Source organism: Limulus polyphemus, unplaced genomic scaffold, assembly GCF_000517525.1.
Source record: "Limulus polyphemus unplaced genomic scaffold, Limulus_polyphemus-2.1.2 Scaffold1904, whole genome shotgun sequence".
In the NCBI taxonomy this organism is placed as follows: Eukaryota; Metazoa; Arthropoda; class Merostomata; order Xiphosura; family Limulidae; genus Limulus; species Limulus polyphemus.
In genome coordinates, this window is record NW_013667514.1 from 131,107 (window position 1) to 147,152 (window position 16,046).

The 16,046-nt window shown below is 32.3% G+C and overlaps 2 long non-coding RNA genes across 5 annotated transcripts in view; one reads left to right on the plus strand and one right to left on the minus strand.

The window, feature by feature from the left end:
• Positions 1-15,221, plus strand: part of LOC111087231 — a 90,338-nt gene extending 75,117 nt beyond the window's left edge. For all 4 annotated transcript variants that reach the window (XR_002611945.1, XR_002611946.1, XR_002611948.1 and 1 more), the window contains one exon: positions 13,418-15,221. This is a non-coding gene — a long non-coding RNA (uncharacterized LOC111087231). The remainder of the gene's footprint in view (positions 1-13,417) is intronic.
• LOC111087230 lies at positions 6,790-9,263 on the minus strand. The gene is made up of 2 exons (XR_002611944.1): positions 8,881-9,263; positions 6,790-8,792 (listed from the first exon to the last, which is right to left on the minus strand). It is a non-coding gene; the product is annotated as an uncharacterized LOC111087230 (long non-coding RNA).
• Positions 15,222-16,046: the final 825 nt, after the last annotated feature.

The window sequence follows — 16,046 nt, forward strand, 5'->3', positions numbered from 1 at the left end:
CAGAGCAGATAGCCCGATGTTGGCTTTCCTATAAAAAACACACACACTAACAGAACGTCCTGAACAACCTTTCTTGTTTTTTATTCTAGAATTGGTGATTAATTGAAATCAACTTTATTTCCCTCACAACCGGACAGGTTCTTGTGTAGTAGCTCTTACTTGCTAATGTCATGATTTTAAACTTATCTGAAGGGATCCCTAGAAAGGAAAGGATTAAATTAAAGCATTACAATGCCACTCACAATCACTTTAGAAGATTTTACTTGCTAATCTCTAGATGATTTTCCTCAATTCAGTGTTTCAACATTTTATTACAATGCACGATTTTTTATTACTTATGTTAAATGAAATACCAATTATATTTTAATAGTTTCAAGACTATTTAAGCCTAAAAGATATAAAATGACGACACTTACTGTTTCAAATAGTTCTTATAGCTAAAAATTGGTGCCGATATGTTACCAGGTTAAGGACGTTTCTAGAAATTCCAATTTTTTCAATCCTTTTATATATTTCATTTCCAAATCTATTTCTTGACACCCTGTTGTTACGTGTTCTATGATTATATCTCAAGTGATAAGAATCTTAGGTTTTTGGATTGACATTTGAATGTTTATTAAATCAGACTGTTCAGTGTGTTTTCTCAATGTTCTTTTATATATTATAAAATGAAAACAAATAGTAAATTTCTTCCCTTTCATATGCTAACGTAATGTATGAAAAAAAATATATATACACTTTTCTTTGAATAACTTAACTATTCATAATTAAAGTTTCGTCATATTTATAGGTTGCTTATAAAGATTTATATTTGTCAAATTCAGTTCACTGCAGAGTACTAAATAAAGAACAGAATAATTAAACTGCTTTTTTCACTTGTTTAAAATCACAGTATATTTATTTAAATTTAAGGGCACAGTTAATAGAAAATAATGATTATCTGCGTTTTTTATTTTTAAATATCTCTCGACCGATTATCTATTGAAAGATTCTTTAAGGAGTCAACTAACAGTGAGATAGTAATATACAGGCTTTCTTGACGGCGTGAATTTAATGTTATGTGTAAAAAAGACATGTATGTCAGAACTTTATTCAAATTATCAGTTATAGATGCTAATATATGTTTACTGTTTATATTGTTAAACAATTACATCCTAAATATTGTAACTCAAAAAGGCAATGTTGGTAGTTTACGTGATGTCATATGTATTAATGTTGAATAACTTGCATAAGCTTTCATTTAACATTTAAAACCTGTATGAACATCTAATCACCAGAACGAACTTAAACTTAAAAAACACTTGAAAGTAATTTTTCGTTAACAATTCAGAGCAATAAAAACAAGTTTCTTTGGGGAAAATTTTACATATAAGTGAATTGAATCATTTAGTTATGTTAGGATGTAGACCTGCATTTCTAACAAATTATAGAAACAAAAAATTAATGAGATAATGTAACATTTTCTTATGTATAATAATTTTGATAAATATTGACAAAGTATGAGAAACGAAACTATTTATCTGTAATTCAACTTGACGCCCAAAAACTTGCAGAGAGTACAGGGTTGTGAATCAGTGCATCTAACAAAACCACAACTTGAGAAATCGGTTGATTTTTATAAACGAACTCAAAATCTTCACCACAGCCTTTAATGTATATCATTAGCTCTCAGGGTGTATTGATCATTAATACTGAGGTGACGAACAATGAAAACCGGTCATGAGGAACAATGGATCCCGCTACTTAGTACTTGCTTCTGATGGCCGGATCTGGGGTTGTTGTTTCTTTAAACCAAAAAACTAGTCATGATGGACAATGGATCCAGCTACTCATTATCTGCTTGTGATGGCAGGATCTGGGTTTTTTGGAAACCAAAAACCAGACATGATGGACAATGGATCCAGCTACTCATTACCTGCTTGTGATGACTGGTTCTGGGTTTCTTGGAAACCAAAAACCAGTCATGATGGACAATGGATCCAGCTACTCATTACCTGCTTGTGATGACTGGTTTTGGGTTTCTTGGAAACCAAAAACCAGTCATGATGGACAATGGATCCAGCTACTCATTATCTGCTTGTGATGGCCGGATCTGGGTTTCTTGGAAACCAAAAACCAGTCATGATGGACAATGGATCCAGCTACTCATTACCTGCTTGTGATGACTGGTTCTGGGTTTCCAAGAAACCTAGAGAATGATTTGGATATAAATATGTTGTCCCAAACTTGTAAAGGTTGAAAGTGGTATCATTGCATTTCAATTGGTCCAAGGATGGTAGTTAAGGAAACTGTTATACTCCTACGAGAGAATGGCCGTGCCTCTTCATCATAGTAATACATCATCCAATAAACGGGATGACTAAATCTTACAATACTTGGGGCTATTTCACGAGAGAAATGGTGAGTATTCCATCAAACGTACACAACAGTTAGAGGCAGATGTTAATAAAGCCTAACCTGTGATAATCGTTCACTATAATCGATGAAAGTTCAGTTTGCTGCCCTAGCATGTATATGCTTATAGTTCACTATTTAAAGTACATTTATAGAGTTCAGTAGTTTATATGTCCATGTGTCAATAGTTTCATATCCATGTATATGCATGAGTTCTCGTAGTTTCATACGACTGTTATATACTTCTGTAACAAGTGTAACAAATACAGCCAAGTTTCTATACTAAAGTAAATTATTTACCTATTCATTATCTTTAGACGCTTTCTCCACATTTGTTTTTAATTTGGATAACCAAATGATATCAGTATATCGTTGAATTAATAAATAGCATGAAGATTCTTGTTAACTAAAGATGGTAAATTGTAGTATATTTCTAATACGTCTTTAGAGGTACTGTCTCTAGCTTATTTTAATAACTGACAACAGCTTTTTCCGTTCGTTTTATCTTCATTATTATCGTTATTAGAAAATAATGCTAACATAATAAATTATTTTATATCTTTTGTGTGTGTATTCTGAGATTTATATCAAAAGCATTACATTTCTCGCCTCAGTTTTAAAAGTTATATTTCATGAATAATGTATTCGTCTCTGATATATTCTTTGAAAGCTTGATTATAATTAGTATAGGTTTGCTGTATATCTAACAATACTACTAATTATATATGAAATATTAGTTGTTGTTGTTTTTTTGTTATTGAGCACAAACCTATACCAATCTGTGCTGTGTCTTCCGTGGGTATCGAAACTCGATTTTAGCGTTATAAGCCTCAGACCTATCGCTACACAATGGGCTATCCACCGCAGGCAATCGAACCATGGATTTAGCATTGTAAGCCCGTAAACTTATCACTGACCCAGGGGGAGACGAAATATTAGTTATCGTGTGTGAAATGACACTAATATTTGTTTGTGCAAGAACAACAATCGTATGTGAAACACTAGTAATTATTATATGAAAGGACAACAACAGCCGTATTTGAAACACTAGTAATTGTTATAGGAAAGGACAACAACAGCCGTATTTGAAACACTAGTAATTGTTATAGGAAAGGACAACAACAGCCGTATTTGAAACACTAGTAATTGTTATATGAAAGGACAACAGCAGCCGTATTTGAAACACTAGTAATTGTTATAGGAAAGAACAACAGCAGCCGTATTTGAAACACTAGTAATTGTTATAGGAAAGGACAAAAACAGCCGTATTTGAAACACTAATAATTGTTATATGAAAGGACAACAACAATCATATTTGAACAAAGGTGATACTCTAACAATATAATATAAAACAAGAAACAAACACATCCAATAGGACAATTCTCAAATATGAAATACCAAAAAATTAAGCCGTTTAGATATCGCATGTAAATTTACACCTAAAAGTTATCAGGCTGGATGAGGCTAGTTATAAAGAAGGATAGGCGAATACAAACACACTTACTTTATCCCAAACAATCCTGTTTTATCAAGGCAAAAATCGAAATAACAAAGTAATGTTATAACCATCTGTTAAGGGTCGGAAGCTAAGCCATGTCTGTCAGTTTTTTAACATTATAAGAACTATATAGAGCTTTTGGTTCTGTTGATGAAGTAAATCTTATAATGGTAGTCATATTATATTATTTACTGAAGTAACAACAGGAGAAGATCGTGTTATAATATTATTTACTGAAGTAACAACAGGAGAAGATCGTATTATAATATTATTTACTGAAGTAACAACAGGAGAGGATCGCGTTTAGTAGTATGTTTCTTTCATTAATAACTTCTAAAAATCTGTCAATAATTAGACAACGTAAAGAGCCCAGGTTCGATTTTCGAAAGTAAAACATGTCTCACTATTTTGCGTTACGTTTTAAAGTCGAAGTTATGCGAAGAGAAGTGTTTGTTTGTTTTGAATTTCGCGTAAAGCTACACGAGGGCTATCTGCGCTAGCTGTCCCTAATCTAGCAGTGTAAGACTAGAGGGAAGGCAGCTAGCCATCACCACCCACCGCCAACTCTTGGGCTACTCTTTTACAAATGAAAGTGAGATTGACCGTAACATTATACCGCCCACACGGCTGAAAAGGCCAGTCTCTTTGGTGGGACGGGAATTCGAACAAGCGATCCTCAGGCTGCAAGTCAAGCGCCCTAACCACCTGGTCATGCCGGGCCCCGAGAAAAGTGTGTTGTATTTTAAACATTTGGAACATCTAACAATCTTATGTTAGGTTTACGAACTATAAAATAACCAATACAACATTACATTCATTTTAAAAGTATGAAGTATCTAAGAATGAATGTTTTATATTTAAAAAAATAAATGGAACAACATGCTTTCATGTAAAAAGTATAATACACCCTACAACGATATGTCATGTTTTGAAAGTTTGAAATGTTCTGCAATATCGTACTGCCTTTTGAAAGTATAATATATTATACGGTGTGTTGTATTGTGTTATTAAAACGTTGAATATTGTAGAACATTATTTTGTGTTTGAAAGTATAAAACTATCCTAAAATGATATATCGGGATTTAGAAATAAATTTGAATCCAAGGTTAGCTAAGTAATACTTCAAGTGAACATAATGAAACTGAATTTATTTAAGTCATTATCCAAACTTGGATTGTGATACACAAACTAGTTTAGAAACTATAAGTACAAACTTAATAAAAATGAAAGCTAGAACCCTTGATGAAATGGAAGGCAGTTCAGCAGCACGTTTCATTTTCGACCTTCTCTCTTTCTTAAAGCCCCCCCCCCAGTGGCACAGCGGTATGTCTGCGGACTTACAACGCTAGAAAATAGGGTTTCGATACCTGTTGTGTAGCTTTGTGCATAATTAAAAACAAACAAACAAACTTTCTTAAAGTGTAGTCGACTTGTTCTGTGATAAATATAGAAATGGTATACTCTGTAACATTAATGTGTAGGGTGAGACATACCAAACCCTCTAATAAGATACTAATGTGTTACATGCGACTTCTCATGCAACACATACATTGATGACAATGATGAATACATTAAAAATTTGTAATAACAGACTGACTGAGTTATCATGTAAATGAGTTTTTAATCACGAAGAAAAGTTTGCAGTGTCGCGTTTCGGTTTCTTTTATTGAAATTTTCGTTATAGCCCTCCATTTATATGTATAATATGTTGACCGCCTTTCAGCTCAGTGATATTATTTTTTTAAAGAGCGCTGGGACTTTTTTGTTGTGTGTGTTTGAATTTCTTTAGCATTAAATAAAACTGTTATTGATCTTTTATGTACAGAACACTAAGAGCAAATGCTCATTTTTATAAATAAGTTATTGTATTGCAGAAGACCTGAGGACAGAAAAAGTACTTTTAGAGAGGGCATACCCTAAGTTGTACGGTGTCTTAATCAAAAACAAAATTTTAAATGTAATTTTTATTTTGCCTAATGGACAAAACGTATGAAAGTACTATTTGATAATCTGGTGTTTATTATTTGTTTGTGAGTCAGCTGGCCACAATAAAAGTAAATAACTTTGCTTATAAATAATGTAATAAATAATAAAGCAGGTCCGTTGAAATATCATTTGTAGATCTTATTTATATACACACAGGCCTTTGTACTCTTTCAATAGCGGAAGTTGAAATGATATTATCTAACTTTGATATAGAAAGAGTTAGCACCCTGGTTTTGTTCACCTGTATCGGTGTTATAGTTCGAAACACGAAACTTATTTCATCAGCTAAGTTCTGTAGTTTTGAGATATATCCTCAGCTCAGCTATAGATATAAGGAATGTTACCAGAAAGGCCTTTATAATTATACTTATACAATACCTTTGTAGTCTCATATAGTGAAAAATGTTTTGAGACTGTCTGTTCATGTGTGTTTAAACGAAATGCTCCCCAAGTATGTCGAATTGAAAGTTCGTGATATAACAGTATCGGTAAATCTTTTATTAAGTCGTTGACCAATCTAACTTGAAAGTTCAAATAAGAGAGTTACTTATAGAGGAGAGACAAATAAAGTCAAGGAACAAACTAAGTATGAAGTGGGAGCATTTAAACGTACTCTCTGTGATTAGCATACTTCATAGGCTTGACGGAAACTTTCACATTGAATTAAAAACAGATACAGGTGTTTCAGCCTACATTTAAACCATTATTCACTGAGTGTTGTTGGAAGATTTATTTGTACTTAATGAAACATAGGAGGAAGGACAGTGAAATATATTATTAAAGTTAAACTACTAGGAGTAACAAGCGAAATTTATCATAAGAAGTTACCGTTTAACATTAGTAATAAATTGTATTAGCATAATTAAGTTGTAGATCACATCGTTATAAATATTCAACCATAGAAAAAAAAAAAAGCATATTTACTTTTTTAATTCCAATATCATTATATCTATACATATATACACACACACACACTTTACTCGTGAAGAATAAAAGTCAACTATTATAAAGCACTCTAGTTTTTGGATCTTTTGAAATATATGTATCATATATATATATAAATATAGTTACGGAATTCGTCATCATAGCCGAAATAACTTCCTTATACTCTCCTTATCTTATGAGTTATGAGGTCTGGTCCAACAAAATAGTTATTTTGCTAAACACTCATCACTCACTCGTGATAACCAATATGACGTGTGATATTTTGAAATGTTTTAATATTCAAAAGATTTGGTATGGAGAATGAATGATTAATTTTTTCAAGTGCAAGAAAATGTCAATTTTTGTTTTGGTAATGCAGAAAACGTTACCCTCAGGCGCCTGGTCAGATTACACTGTAATGCTATAATACAAATGTGCAGGTAGCCAAGCAGAGGATGTAAATTAAACCGAAACTTTTTATAGATGATACACCTGTGTAGAGGGTGACAATTTGAAATATTATCGCATAAAGTTTTATTCATATTGTTGTTTGTAAATGTAAGCATATTCATATGATATTTATACACAAATTTCACTGAAGGATCTGACATGTTTTAACGCTATTAGTTGATACGTGCACTAGTATACAACTGATATAGATAATTCTAAGTTTTCAACATTCAAAATATAAATTATATCACTAGTTATATGTATTATGTTTATATATTTAAGTTTATTAACAGGTTTCACTCATTCCTTTTGATGCGAATTATTTACTTAATTAAGTTAATTAGTATATCGATATTTTTACACTTTTTTATATATTTAAAAACTATCCACTGAACTTACTATGCCTTTATCTACAAGTTTATTAACGCTAGTACTATACATTCTGTTGAACTAAACGTAGAAAAATTCAACTACCTGTCTCACAAAGTCACGCCCAGATCTTTCCCTCTAGTTGAGCTTCGAAGTTTCCTTTGCTTCATAAAGATGACCAAACCAAATTAAAATTAAAGTTAATCTGTTAATATCTAATGTCTTAATGCTAATTTACCCCACGTTAATAGCTTGTAAGGTCAACAGCTAAGTAGTCGTATATCTTTATAGTACTTCAAATCGAAGTAGTTTTATACAATATTCTAGTTACTTTCACATTATACACACTATTCTAATGACTTTCAAACTTACGTCTGTAAGTTTACGTTTACATAATATAAAGTTTCAAAAGAATTTTGTTTTCACTGTAGAAGAAAGTCCAAGTCTCTAATAGTGTTTAACATTGCATTTATTTACATACAAATGTATAAATATATTTAACAACGTCTTTTTTTTTTCTTGTTTAAATAGGGCATAATTGTGATATTCATTTTTCTTTAATTCCCAAGTTCCATGTTTAATATATGTCCTGAAATAAAAACATAATTTTATTTTGCTTCCTACTTTTTGGATAAGTAGAACATTCGCTCCTGTCTGTCTTTTTTAACACAACTTTTAATCAGCTTATACTCATCTTTAGGTATTTGTGAATACAAAACGCCTAGAATGTATGTGTTTCTGGATTGTTGGGATTACAGCTGTCGGATAACATGTTTCTATATTAATTGTGATTATCATTTTTAAACAGCTTGCCCTCTCTAGCCACATTTGAACGTTTTGTATCTATTTGAATGCTCGTGAACGCAGTTTTAGCGTCTTCTCTCTGTTTCTATACAGCTTTTCAACACCTTATGGCTATATCTGAATTTCTGCGAACACAGCTGTTGAACACCTTGCGTCTGTAAGTAGATGTTCAGAATGTCATCTTCTAAAACCTTGTATTGTATCGCTGAGTAGTTGCGAACACAACTGTTGAACACCTTGCGTCTGTATGTAGATGTTCAGAATGTCATCTTCTAAAACCTTGTATTGTATCGCTGAGTAGTTGCGAACACAACTGTTGAACACCTTGCGTCTGTATGTAGATGTTCAGAATGTCATCTTCTAAAACCTTGTATTGTATCGCTGAATAGTTGCGAACACAACTGTTGAACACCTTGCGTCTGTATGTAGATGTTCAGAATGTCATCTTCTAAAACCTTGTATTGAATCGCTGAGTAGTTGCGAACACAAATGTTATATCCATCTGTCGCTCTTTGGTTGTAAAAAATAATATTTGAAACCTTTGTATCGGAAACATGAAGGTTATATTCATCCTTTTATGTTGTGTGTCGCAAAATGTTATAACTAAAAAAACTTTAATGTAAGTACGTAATTAATGTGGAGGTGGCAGATTCATAGATCAGTAGATCAACAATTTTCTAGCTAATCTATATCCATTGAGTATAACAGTTCATAATATAGATTATAACTTGTAATATGCTAATTTAAAATCGCTATAAAATACATAAGAAATGAAGACATATTGTATGCAGCCTTTAAGGGTATCTTGAAAAGTTTTTTGGTGTACAAAACTTGAAGATAGCTTTTATATGCGGAAACATCTGTTAGCTGAGTTCTTGCACAGATCTTAAAATATAACGTTGATAAATGGAAACATCGGCAGATGTAGATACGTAGATCTTGAAAGTCGAGTTGTTCAAAACTTGAAAATAGCATTGATAACTGGACTATTTGTTGATTAAGATGTTTCAAAGGAAATATCTGCTGAAGCTTTTCGTCAGACACTAATCATAGCAGAACCGTCTGGAAAATCATCTATAGGAAATAGTACAACTTATAAAATGAGTTCAGCTAACAGATGTTTCCGCATATAAAAGCTATCTTTAAGGGTATCGTTGACCCAGTGTTAGCAGTACTATACATATATACACTTTGCTAACTTATAAGCATGATTTCAATTCACTGGATAAAAATCAACATACTCTATAAAAATAAGGATACCTGCTGTATTATATTCAGCTTAATTAGATAGTCAATGATTTTTTTTAGGTAAAACATGAAAATGTTCAAAGAAACTATACAGTAATTTTTTGTTTGTTTATTGTTGTTTGAATGACAAATGCTTACTTTACAAAATATCTTTGGTAGGTGCGTCTTATTGATCCATTTTAACCACGTGACTATCGTGGGTCCAGGAGATATCGTGTTCTCATTGCCTCTGAACGATAAGAGTGAGATACAAGAAAGGACAAAACAAGCAAATTACTTAGACTGGGAATGTTTTTTATTAATATTTTCATTTAAAAGAGACGTAATTATAATATGAAATATACAGAATAAAGTGCTTAATTTCTAGTTTTTAATCCTAATTAAATATAGACGTGTTTCATCCCATTTAACTGTCTATCTTAACTCTTTTGTAGCTTAAGATTTTCGTATAACCTTATTTAATTACATTGGTATTAGATATATCTCTATGGCATTAAACATACACACACTGCCAAATTGTAACAATACTATCATAGAAATACCACACAGTTCAGCATATAAAATGTCTAGTGCTGACATAATTATTATAAACCCCATCTAGAAATATTAGAACCCTGAAACTTAAATGGCACAGTCGTTTTTAAGATTAGATAAACATAAAGGTTTACAAAGATTGTCTGCATTAAATTAGTTTCTGACTTAAGTTTTATGGTCCACACTTTAAAAATGTTTCTTATAGGAAAGATGAAAAACTTCAGGAAATGAGAAGTATAATGTAAATACAACATTATATTCATATACGACATGACGATAACTTTACCTGTACGGTACTGATAAATTAACGAAAACACATACGTTTCATAGCTTTATACACGCACGTGCACAAATAAAACCGTACACAGCATTATTGAACCACGTTGTTGTTTAGAGCGGATTTGGCAATTTTAATGTCATCGTCAACGAGTAAAAAGGTTACCTTTACGAACATGGTTATATGCTGTTATTCTGTCAAAAAATAAGGGTACAGTAACCTTGAGAACCATAACGTACAAATTGGTTATGGAATGCGGTTTCTCACTCACGCATCTTTAAGAAACCGGCTGGTAACTTATAAAAGTGACAGCTAACTTTTAAATTTAAAGTGACTGCAGTGTATGCTATTTTGGCAACGAATAATTACTGAAACACAAGCGTTTAGCCTAGCTCTTGGATACATCAAGATGTACTCAATGATGAGCTCTGATACTGTGCGAAAAGCCTCTTCGATAATAGTCGACAAAAGAAAACATGTATACTTCAAATATTTTATAATTTTCTTAGTTGAAACAAACCAGCATGACAACAGTAGAGAATGACAATCTAATTGTGATATCTCGTCACTTCAGTATTGAAGAAAAAATTACATTATGTCATTTTAGGCATTATACATTATAATACTAAATTTCTTATGTTTATTTTGAGTTTTGATACCATTACAATAAATGTCATTCTAAACATTGTGATATCTATTCACAGTTAGAGTCTGACAGATGTCTTTGTAATTTGAATAAAGGTTGGAGACAGCTTGAATGGGTAGTGAAAGAAAGTTTATTACAGTTATGTGGGTTCTTCGTCATCGAATTTGAATTCGTCTTTGTAATTTGTTTCCATTCTTTTTTTTTTTCAAAACTCAACAAATTTTTCGAATTACCCCCCCCCCTTCCATTTCGGTTTTCAATGCTTTTTGTACGTTTAAAATATCTGGGATGTAGGTGGGCCATACCAAGCATGAGTCGTTTGTGATTTATGGCAAGGGTTAATATCCTGCTTGAACAACATATTATATTAACCTGCTAACCGAAAATAAAAGAAAAAAAAAGCCCCCACCCTGACTTGTAACAAAAGACGTCCACTATAAATTGAAGAAATATTTGTATCTTACGTAAATCTTTCATACCAATTATATTTATTGTAAAATAATTTGTGTTCGCCTGAGTCTTACCACAGCATGCTAACTTCATTCCTTATTACTAGGTACTGAAAGATTAATTACGAAACAAGTAACAGTGGTTATGTTTCTAAGTAAAATATGTAAATATAGGAAATCTAGCCTATTTTATTTACATTTTGAATTGAGTCAGTTGAGTAAAGTGAAGGTAGAATGAAATTTTAGAATACAATACTTATGTATTCTAATACTTTACAATGAGGAGAAGAAGGGTGGTGATTTTACCTGAAAGTATGCATGCAATCCCACTTCACAATTTATCTATTTTGATAAATTTAGAGTTCTTGAGATTAATAAATAAGTAAACACAGTAAGAAAAGCTTATAATAAGTCTCATAAGCCTTATCATTACGTTTTTTCTAACTTATTACAGTATAAAGAACGTAAGATAGTCTATCAAAACTTTAGGCATTTTATAAAAATATTTTCTTTACGATTTGCTTTTGCTTCAGCCTCATTTAGACAAATATTGTTTTTTTAACCTCAATACATATTGTTTTGTTTTATTACAAGACAAATATTGTTTTTTTAACCTCAATACATATTGTTTTGTTTTATTACTTTAACCTAAATTTGTTTTTAAGTAAAAACATATAAAATGTTTTAATCATAGTTTACTCACATTGTTTATGGTTTTTCATAACATGAAATTATAGCTTTGAAATAATTATAATACCCTTGTCAACTAAAGATCGAATGTTGTTAGAAAATTACTTTCACGTGTCTACAAACCCAATAATAATGTAATATTTCCTAAAATATTCCACAAACTATTAAGTTCTTCCTAACATGTTCCATAAAACAGTAAACCATTTCCTTTAACCTTTAAACTATTACCTACTGTTTGATTGCATTATGTTATGACATTTTATAGTGTTAGCGTAATAGTATCAAACCTTGTTGGTCTGACTGTAATGTTTAAACAAATATAGACGAGTAAAGCACTAAAAAAACATAATCCAAGTCATGTCTGTTCATGATTAATGAGAAATACTTGAAAATACACACAGTTATGAAATAGCTTATTAAGCCATTGTATGTTCATAGGACATTCACTATTTTTGTGAAACATGACATATTCAACAATAGGTTAACAGTGATGTATATTTTAATACTTTATGTTTTGTACTCTAGCCCACAGACTTTAAACGTTACTGTTTTACACCATCTAGAGGTATTGAATTGTAATACTTAACAAACACAGATATTAATATATACTTAATAGACTTAGCTGCTACTTAGCTACAATGACTACACCGATTATTTGGAATTAATTTCAAAAACCTACATTTATTTAACCGTCAAATGTCCTTACTTAATTCACTTGAACTCCAATTTAAAAGGGCATCTTTCTAGTGCTTTTTACACATCGTTTTTAACATCGTTGTTACATGTTTTATACTTATAGAAATAGGCGTCATTAACAGAAATTGCTAGTGGAACCTTATACTCGTTTCTTTGTCGTTTTTGAAGCTCCAGTTGTAAATTTTGAGTGATTATTAGCATCGAGGCAAAATAATTAGGCTAAGGTAATGCGAAGCAGCTGGTTCTAGAAATATAACACTTTAAGTAATTTAAGAAATATAAAGTAGATGTAGTGCTTCATGGATCCTTTGATGGTTTAAGAAACGAGTGTGAGACGCTTTTTGTAGCTGAATAAAATTTTCCATCATTCATGTTTTTAATCTTATATAGAAAACACCTGGTTTCCATATTTCCAGTTTTGTTTTATTTTTATTTTATTCTATTTTTTTCAGGTTAACGTGATCAGAACGACCCTTCGTTTGCCGGCAGCAAACTTTAAAGAGAGATTAGCTTCGGGAGGCTTACTGACGACACCGCTGAAAAGCGGGTCTCTGGACACGATTCGATTCTGTGATGGTATTCAAACATCTTTCGGCAATTCACCATCCTCGGGCGTGAATAAGCAGTCACGCAAGCCTTTCGCTTTCTGAACGACTTCAGAGGTGAGGTCATTCGCGTAGAAAGTTTGTGCTTAGTGGGTTCCCACTCAGCTTTTTATGGGAGGAAAAAAACAGAGAGATCCCTCTGAGCTCTTACAGTCTGACACAAGTGGATCTGAAACTTTCTGCCATAAAAAAGAAAAGAGTTTCGGCTTTACACCAAGGAAAATGTGGACAAACACTCTCGATAATTCCATGTCAGTTAACATAATGTAGTATCAAAAGAAGGTTAAAGATAATACTTTAATCCATATTCAACAGTTTGTATTATCAAAGATAAAGTTATTTAAAATACTGGCTAAACATCCCAGATTACTGTTGAGCCAGGCAGTGATTGTATAACGTCATAAAACCACTCACTGCCTCACATTCCACATCTACGTTATGATCAAGAACTAAACTGGGACGCTGAGAGAAAAATGTAAAAGCATTATACCTGTTAAGAAGCTACGACAAGTCAGACCTACCAATTCAAGCTAGCCACTTTATCATAAAACTTTATGAAAGGTGAGAGGAATTTTGAAAAGGAAGTCAAGGCTTCTGAGTCAATGGCAGTTATCACAGTTTCCAACATTTAAAAAATATATAACTAAGAGCTTATACACAGAAACTGAAAATATTTGCAGGCTTACAATAAAACTCGCTGAGTCGTCTATATGAATTATCAGAAAAAATCCCCCTCCAACCCCTACACTCAAACACACATTCACAAGCATCAAAATGATAGCTATTTGGCATTTAGCCAGAAACTCTGTCAGATGTAGGTCTACATCTTCTTTAACTAAAACAAAACAAAAACCAAAACAGCTGTTCCTTTTGAAACACTCAAGCCTTTTAACATGCAACTACAAGAATGATAAATCTGTATCTCAGTTCGAAATTGAAGAGTACTGGACTAGCTAGTCCAGACTACCATACCATAGGGATATGTTGAATTTACTTTTATGTGCTTTATTGTGTATCATAAAAATATGTTGTAACATTGTTACATAAATAACTGTTGCTTCAAACTTATAAACTTTCGGGTAAGTATGAGCTTTAAGGTATATCTTTCAAAAATCACATCTCTAATTAATATTTACATAACTTATATATATATTATGTGTATGCATAATTAAGGTTATTTTAACTTTAATTCCTTAAGTGTTTAGGTACATATCAAAATAAGCCAATTATTATCAATACTGAGATATTCACCTATAGTGGTCTTACACATCTGAGATGGCAATGTTAAAGTGTTTTATGTTTTTGTTTTAGCGCAAAGCTGCAGTATAGGCTATCTGCGCTGTGACCGTCACCCAGAATTCTAGCACTGCAAGCCTTCCTGGTGGAACAAAAAAAGTAAAAGTCAAACTATCTCTCGCAGAGGTTAAAGTTCTTACCTCTGACGACTCAAAGTTGCTTACTCTTCCCAGCTGTTAAAAATAAATAAAATAAAAACAAATACGCGACAATATTATCTACGTACGTTAGATATTCGTTTTGTCAGTTCTCATTTAAAGCTACAATAGCATCTTTGATAAAGTCACAATTTTCTTAATCTTTGCAGTTATCTTACATTCACAGATTTATTGAGTTCTATGTTTGTTTGTTTGTTTTTGAATTTCGCGAAAAGCTACACGAGGGCTATCTGCGCTAGCCGTCCCTAATTTAGCAGTGTAAGACTAGAGGGAAGGCAGCTAGTCATCTCTTGGGCTACTCTTTTACCAACGAATAGTGGGATTTACCGTCACATTATATCGCCCCCACGGCTGAAAGGGCGAGCATGTTTGGTGGGACGGGGATTCGAACCCGCAACCCCCAGATTACGAGTCGAGCGCCCTAACCACCTGGCCATGCCGGGCCTTGAGTTCTATACTCGAGCAGTCGTTTGATATATAAATAGCATAACACAATATCACGACATATATGTATATATATAGAATATATAAAAAATCATGATTATGCATGAATGTATAATCTTGATATAGTAGCTAAAGTATAGACTGAGACACTGTGTTAGCATTTGACACCTTCTTGGCGTTCTTAAGATGTGCACAGATATTCTAAAGATACGGAAAGCAGATGTCATCTTGATGTTTTTGTTTGTTTGTTTGTAATTAAACACAAAGCTACACAAAGGTCTATATGTGCTCTGTCCACCACGGGTATTGAAACTCGGATTCTAGCGTTGTAAGTCCGCAGAAATACCGCTGTGCAACTGGGGGGCTGATTTTTTTGAAAAGGTAAAACATATGGAAATCAAACTTCATCTTCATTCTCATAAAAGGTAAATGACAGTGCTATAAGAATTAAACACTAAGATAACCAGGACATCTACATAGCAACATGACAATAAATCACATTAGTATATCGTGACGCAGTCCAATAGGTCTGTCAAGAGAAGACATACAAGATAATCCATTGAACACTCAAAGCACTA